This window comes from Epinephelus moara, chromosome 1 (assembly GCF_006386435.1).
Source record: "Epinephelus moara isolate mb chromosome 1, YSFRI_EMoa_1.0, whole genome shotgun sequence".
Lineage (NCBI taxonomy): Eukaryota > Metazoa > Chordata > Actinopteri > Perciformes > Serranidae > Epinephelus > Epinephelus moara.
Window position 1 is genome coordinate 2,419,065 of NC_065506.1, and position 7,970 is coordinate 2,427,034.

Sequence of the window (7,970 nt, forward strand, 5' to 3'; positions counted from 1 at the left end):
GTAAGATACGATATTCCTCACTATATGAAGTGACTGATAACAAGATCTGTATAATGGATTGTAAAGAAATTTGTCAGGTTTTTATTTTGTAGACACTTGATCTGTATTTATAGCGTGATGGGATGACAATGATGTGTATGGTATCACTGGAAAGCTCTGCTCCTCCGCTTTCATGTGATATGCGTGGCATTTCTGTGCGACCCTGCATTCGCAAGTAATCCTTCCAAGAGTAATGTGTGTGCAAAGCTGTATGAAAGCTCTGTTATACATAATTTTAGTGTAACTTTATCATTTTTTTTCACTGTGAAAACATAGGACTACCGAGTGCTTGGTCTTCTCAGAAAGCTACGATTCCGCTGTTTCACGTGATATGTGTGGCTTCTCGCTATGATGAACGGTTGCGGAGAAAATCCACAGAGAAGAACGGGTGTGAATTTGGACGCACTATGCGTCGTTCGGGCCCATAGGGTTAAGTAGCAAGCGTGCTTTATCGATGTACTAGTAGTATACTCACACATGTACTAGTAAGTATACTTGTATTCTAAAAGTGTCCTAATTTGGCCCACTTTTAAGTATACTTAAGTAAACTGAGTATACTTGAACTATATGTAAGTAAATGCTGAGTATACTTTAAAGTATGCTATGAGTGAACTTGTAGTGTACTACTCATAGTATAGGCTACTACTGTTGTACTTGAATTGTATTATTCGTATACTTAAAGTATGCCATTCATATACTGAAATTATTCTTTGTGTATACTAGTACACTACTCCTATACTTACATTATACTTGAATTGCTCTATTCTTATACTTAACATGTATCATTCGTATACTCAAATAATACTTTGTGTATACTTAAAGTACACAATTCGAATACTTACATTATACTATTCTAATCCTAAAGATATACTACTGTTATACTTGAATTGTACTATTCTTATGTACATGTACCATTCGTATACTCAAATAATACTTGTGTAGGAGCCATACATTGTTTTGTTTTGTTGAGGATTATTCGGGTTTCGATTTATTTGGTCTGGTTGCCATGGTGATATGCGGAGTTTGGGTCACATAGGCAGGACCTATTCTCTACCTCTCAAGCGACTTTATAGAGACCGGAAAGCCGCAACATTTGTCAACAAAAAACAAGGCATCAATTAAGAAAGCGATCGCTCGCAGCGCAAAGGAATCAGCAAGACGCACAGTAAGCGCAGCGGTGTCAAACATAAGTAAGACAAAGCGCCACATCATACATCTGTCATGGAGGACACGCAAGCTTACCTGTGCATGTAGCTTGTGTGTGGAGAAGGAATCCGGATTGCATCAATGTCGAAGTGCCTCCGTTAGGAACAGTTGAATGAATGAATGCTGGTCAGATATGCGTTGCCTGTGCATTCTGTTTGCTCTGTGCTCTGAATGACATCTGTACTTTGTTGCTCGTATATGTGAAGCTATATGATGTTTCAAGGAGGAACGCTGATGCTGCCTTGTTGAGATGAATTGTCCTGATTTGTCGTGCATTGTGGATGGATTTAAACGCCATGGTTCACTGAAAACTGAATGAAAAGGGGTTAAAATGAGTCAAACAAATGACGCTGCCTCATGCTCTGACATGGAGTCTAGGAAAACAAGGAAGAGGAAACTCACTGAAAAGGGTTTGGTGAATAAAATTGAAAAACTGCAAAATGAACACAAACGTGTTGTCAATAAAATCAAAGGTTTGATACCAAAAATGAAAGAGCTCATGAAACAAAGGAAAAATGTGTCTGAGGTGAAACAATGTTTGGGGAATTTAAACACACTGTGTGAAAATGCCACAACCGCACAAAATGAACTGTTGCCTCTACTCCCTGAGGATGAACTCATTAAACAAAAGGAATGGTTTTCGAGTATCATGAATTACAGCAATACATTTCAAAAGGACATTCAAAAATGGATTGTTAAAACTGGACAAAAAATCTCCCAGGAGCAACATGATTCACCAGAAATTCCATTACACCCTGTGGAAATGAATGAAACAAATCAAATTGAGGATACCATTAACCCAAGTGACAGCGTTTCAAATATTGGAAGCCACAAAACATCTCAATCACAATGCTCTTCAACTTCTTCTGCACGTTTAAAGGCGGAAGCTGAGCTGGCAGCCTAAACTATGAGGCACAAATTATTAAAGGAAAAGCATGCTTTGGAAGAAGAGGAGCAACACCTGTGAAAAAAAGGGGGAAGAGCTCCAACTGAACACTGAAATTGCAGAAAAAATGGCAAAACTTGAAATTCTCAAGATACAAAGCACAAGTGAAAAAGGGACATCAAAGGTCTCGGATGGAATGAAATCATATTTGGAAAAGGCACAATCTAAGCAGTTACTCAATGTCAATGCAGATGAATTAATTCCAAAACAAACTGAAACGAACACAAACATGAACCCAAATACAACTTCATATGAACAAAACCAAATGCAAGTTCAACACACAGGATTCATATGGACAACTAGGATTCAACACAGTAGTCATACTTCTACTGTTATTATACACATATGATTATTGTCACATATGTATACTGTCAGATATTAATATATACTTTCAACATATTGTACCACAGTAGCCAGAACTATAACTATNTCCCTCCTCAGTTGCTCAGGGTTTTTTTTGGGGAGTTTTTCCTTATCCGCTGTGAGGGTCCAAAGGACAGAGGGATGTCGTATGCTGTAAAGCCCTGTGTGGCAAATTGTGATTTAATAAAATTGATTGATTGATCTGGAAACCAGAAATGACGATCTTGGCATCATGAGGAAACAAAACGAAATAACAACATTGCTAGTACAAACTCCGAGACAGATGGAGAAACCATGCCTGTGAGCTACAGGAACAACATAACCGGAGATCTAAGTTCACAGATATTGCTGACTTCATTGAAAGGCAAGTGAAAATGTTGACAGATCCTGTGTTTGGCAACATACAAGACTCCATAACCATAAATAGAGGAACAAACAAACCCAAGTGACAGCTTCATCCTGGAAACAAGGGGATCAGCTTTGCTACCACTTTAGGCCCTGTGGAGAACAAATATCAGTCTGCAAGGAAAGAAAAGAAAATTAAACAAACGGGAAGGAAAGCATGCATCTGCTGTGTAGGGGGACACGCATTAGATGTATGTGTACAGATGGGAAGAATGCCTCATGAGACGAAGATAGGCTTCTTAAAGGCAAATGGCATCTATTTTGGCTGCTCGTGCGCAGGGCACATCAGTAAAGATTGCCAGAAAAGGATTTCCTGCTCATTGTGCAGCCTTAAACATCCCACTATACTTCACAAGGAACCCGTTAATGATTCTGAGCAGACGGAGAGGAGCCCATAGCTGCATGTTGACAACACACTGGTGTCAAGTGGTCTTACAGGGGCTGGAGACCAGGACTGCAAACTGCCCATTGTTCCGGTCCAGGTTAAATCTAACAAAGGAACCAAAACTGTCTTCACTTACACTTTCTTAGACCAGGGGAGTACTGCAGTGTTTTGCACTGAGAGCTTAATGCACAAGCTCCACCTCACAGGGAGGAAGGGGTGCATTCTCCTTCGAACCATGGCCCGGGAGAAAGTTGTAAGCAGCAACATCGTGTCAGGACTTGAGGTTGACGCAATGGAGGGGGACAATTTTCTCGAGCTTACAAGAGCTTACACGCAAGAGTCCATACCCGTTCACAGAGGAAATATTCCGACTGAAAGAGATATTAAACAATGGTCACATCAAAGCACTGGAACCACTGGAAGTGGTATGTAGTGTGAATGATGAACCATATGCCATCTGAACCTTGCTGGGCTGGACTGTTAATGGTCCACTGACAGGAAACAGTGGAGAGACTGTTAACTGGGGGCATCCACAAATAACTGTCAACAGAGTTTCAGTTGTGAACCTAGAGGACCTCTGGTAGCAACAGTTTAAGAATGACTTCCCTGAAAGCAGCATTGATGAGCAACCAGGAATGTCAAGGGAAGATCAAAGGTTCCTGAAGTTTGTCATCAACTCAGCAAAACAGGTGGAGGGGCATTACCAGATTGTGTTACCTTTAAGGAACATTGACATCAGCATGCCAAACAACAAGAGAATTGTTGAGAAATGCTAGTGTTATTTGAAAAGAAGGTTTAAGAAGGACTCAACATTTCATACTGAATATAACACCTTTATAAATGACCTTCTGGCTAAAGGCTATGCTGAGAAGGTGCCCGAAGAGGAGGTGGACCGTGGCGATGGAAAAGTATGGTACATACCACACCACAGAGTTTACCATCCCACCAAAAGAAAGATCAGAGTTGTGTTTGACTGTGGAGCAAGATATCAAGGAGCATCACTGACTGCTCAACTTCTACAGGGCCCTGATCTTACCACCTCTCTGATTGGAGTGGTGACCCGATTTAGGAAGGAACCAATTGTGATCATGGCTGACATTGAATCCATGTTCCACCAGGTCCAGGTCCCTCCTGACGACAGAGACCTCCTCAGGTTCCTCTGGTGGCCAAAGGGGGATATGCAGCAACTACCTGCTGAGCATCGGATGAAGGTGCATTTGTTTGGGGCAACATCATCTCCCAGTTGTGCTAATTTCGCTCTCAGAAAGTGTGCAGAGGACCACGGGCATCGCTACCGTAAGGAAACAGTGGACAAACTATTGCGCTGTTTTTATGTGATTGCCTCGTGTCGGTGGCCACGGAGAAGGAAGCAGTGTTGCTTAGAGGAACCTGGTCTCTTTGTGTCCCAAGGGTGGATTTTCTCTTACAAACTGGTTGAGTAACAGGTCTGGAGTGCTGGAAGTCATCCCAGAGAATCACAGAGCAAAAGGCATTGAAGGATTGGACATGGAGCTGGACTCGCTACCTGTAGAGAGAGTGCTGGGTGTGGAATGGAACATTAAATTGGACTCCTTTAAGTTCAAAATGGTACTTAAAGATAGACCACTTACCAGAAGAGGAATCCTCTTGACCGTCGATCTCCTTGGAATTCTGAGCCCTGTAGTTTTAACAGCAAAGAAGATCCTGAGAGACCTGTGCAGGAGAGGGATAGGCTGGGATGATACTGTGCCTGAGTCAGTCTCTAAAGAATGGTTGGAGTGGCTGCAGCAGCTGCATCTGTTGGACAGATTTATGAAGCCACCAGGGTTTGGAGAAGTTACTTTAGCCCAGTTACATCATTTCTGTGGATATGGAACAGTGACTTACCTGCTGTTGAAAAGCAAGAACTCGGAAGTACAAAGTGCTTTTGTGATGGGAAAGGCTTGAGTAGCTCCTTTGAAATGTGTTACAATCACCAGGATGGAGCTTATCGTTGCAACTATGGCCAGCCGCATTGACATGCTGTGGAGGAAAGAGTTACAGATGGATCTTTTGGACTCGGTGTTCTGGACGGACAGCACATCTGTTCTGAAATACATTAGGATTGAGACTTCATGGTTTAAAGTCTTTGTTGCAAACTGGGTCTCAGAAATTCTCAAGGTTTCCTGTTCTGCTCAATGGAGGTACGTGGACACCAGCAGCGATCCAGCAGATATAGCCTCCAGACGTGTGAAAGTTGATGTGTTCATCGCAGATGCTACATGGGTGTCAGGGCCTCACTTTCTTGTTGACCAGGAAGACCTCAATTACCTTTCACTTGGCGACCCTGAAGTCAGAAGAGTTGCAGTGAATGTTGTCCAGGCCAGGGAAGAACCTGTAACCCGCCTGATCGAGTACTTTTCCTCTTGGACAAGTCTAAAGAAATCAGTGGCGTGGCTCTTGAGGATTAACCCTATGGGCCCAAACGATGCATAGTGCGTCACACCTGTTCTTCTCTATGGATTTTCTCCGCGACCGTGTGTCATAGCCAGAGGCGGAACCGTAGCTTTCCAAGAAGACCACGCACTTGTCGGTAGTCCAATGTTTTCACAGCGAAAAAAAATGAAAAAGTTACACTAAAATTATGTATAACAGAGCTTTCATACAGCTTTGCACACACATTACTCTTGGATGGATTACTCGCGAACGCAGGCTCGCACAGAAATGCCACGCATATCACATGAAAGCGCAGGACCAGAGCTTTCCAGTGATACTGTCATCCCATCACATTGTAAATACAGATCAATTGCCCACAAAATAAAAACCTGACGAATTTCTTTATAATCCATTATACAGATCTTGTTATCAGTCACTTCATATAGTGAGGAATATCGTATCTTACCATGTCTTAGGCTTGCGTGTGTTTCTCCCTGTCTGTCCACATTTGTAGTCCAGCTTTCAACATGCAAATATCTCCATATTGTCCAGTTGACACTTCACCTTGAAACTGAAAAATGACAACAAAAGAACGTTCAGGTCAGATCAAAGAGCAGCACGGAGCAAACAAAGTGGCAAATATTATCTTGGAGGACATCATTGCACTTGGTTGACTCTTTTTCTATTATCTTAGATGTAAATATTGCATGTTTCTTTCAGATAAAACACATTTTTTGACTTGTGAATGAGTCAATGGAATTTCTTGCAATAATGAAAAAATACTGGCAATCATGTCCGTCTGGCACAAACCACATGTTTTGGACAACTGTGAAGTGACAGAATGTCCCACCATCATGGTTCTTATATTGCCAGATTCCAGAGTCTCCCCTCTTCATATATGGCAGAATATGTCAACTTCCAACTTGCTATGGTGAGATACATGTAAAAATGCAAGAATTTAGTAACACAGATTTGTTTTTTTCATTGATATAAAATACAGGCACATAGAAGGACATGGAATGATGGCCAATCTGGATTGCCCAGATGTGTATGTAGCCTTTATCATGACTGTGATATGAGCTTAAAAGTAAAAGCAGTAAAAATACCCCAAAAACAGGCCTAGGGCCCATAGGGTTAAAAGCTGGCTCATGTCCTGTGTAAAGAAGGGAAGACAGTTACATCTGACCTTTGCGCAGTCTAACATCAACAAGAAACAACAGGAATCATCTGTGGAAAGGCACATGAAAGATGAGGACACCGGTGCACAGGAGCCTCAGAGTGAAAGACCTGGACCAGGCTGAGCTAGCCATCATCAAGTTCTGCCAGGGAAAGAGATTTCCTGATAAGCTAACCAGTCTGGGGAAAGGACAGCCTGTTAAAAGGTCCAGTCACCTCCATAAGGTCTGTCCACAGCTGCAAGATGGAATCCTGAGAGTTGGTGGTCGGCTCAGTAGATCGTCTATGCCTGTGGAAGAGAAACATCCTATAATCCTAACGAAAGATCTCCACATCTCAGAGCTCTTACTTAGACATGTACATCGGGAAGTGGGACATGGTGGCCCTAACCATATGCTGTCTAAGCTGAGAGAGAGACACTGGATAGCTGGTGTGAGTTCAGCCATGAGGAGAGTGCTAGCCAAGTGTATCATCTGTTGCCGTCTGAATGCCAGTGTTTCCCATACATTCATTTATCTGTGGCGGTGCGTCACGAATAAATTATCTCTGCCACATATAGATTTTTCTGCTTTTGGCGCTACCTGTTCGACCTCGCTCATAAACACATTATAATGGGACTCACTGTCTGTGAATGTAGCTTGTCGTTACAATTCCGGTGCAATAGGTGGCGGCATGCATCGTAAAGACGCACTTAACGCACCTGGTCCGCCAGAAGAAGAAGAAGCAGACGTAGTAGCAGAACGGATCCAAAGACGAAAGTAAGACCTCTCAGTACAAATATGTGGGCAAACAAGTCCAAAAGTGGTCCGAACAACTCTAACTCATCATGTTATATTAGCCTGTGTCTGTATTAACATAGCTGGAAGCTCAACATGTGCAGAGACATTAACTCACGCTGTTAGTAGTGTTAACTGCAGCGCAAGTCCCGTAGCAGCTCGACCCCCTGTTAATCAATTACAGCGGCTGCACTGGCAACGGGAGCGGCGCGACAACCCCCGTCTGTCGTGCGACAACTCTCTATTTTACGCGGCTCTTCTATTTTTGTCGCGCTATGCT

At 42.6% G+C, this 7,970-nt stretch overlaps 1 pseudogene; it reads left to right on the forward strand.

Moving 5' to 3' along the window:
• The window catches only part of LOC126393546 (uncharacterized protein K02A2.6-like), a 15,088-nt pseudogene extending 7,412 nt beyond the window's left edge, over positions 1–7,676 (forward strand).
• Positions 7,677–7,970: the final 294 nt, after the last annotated feature.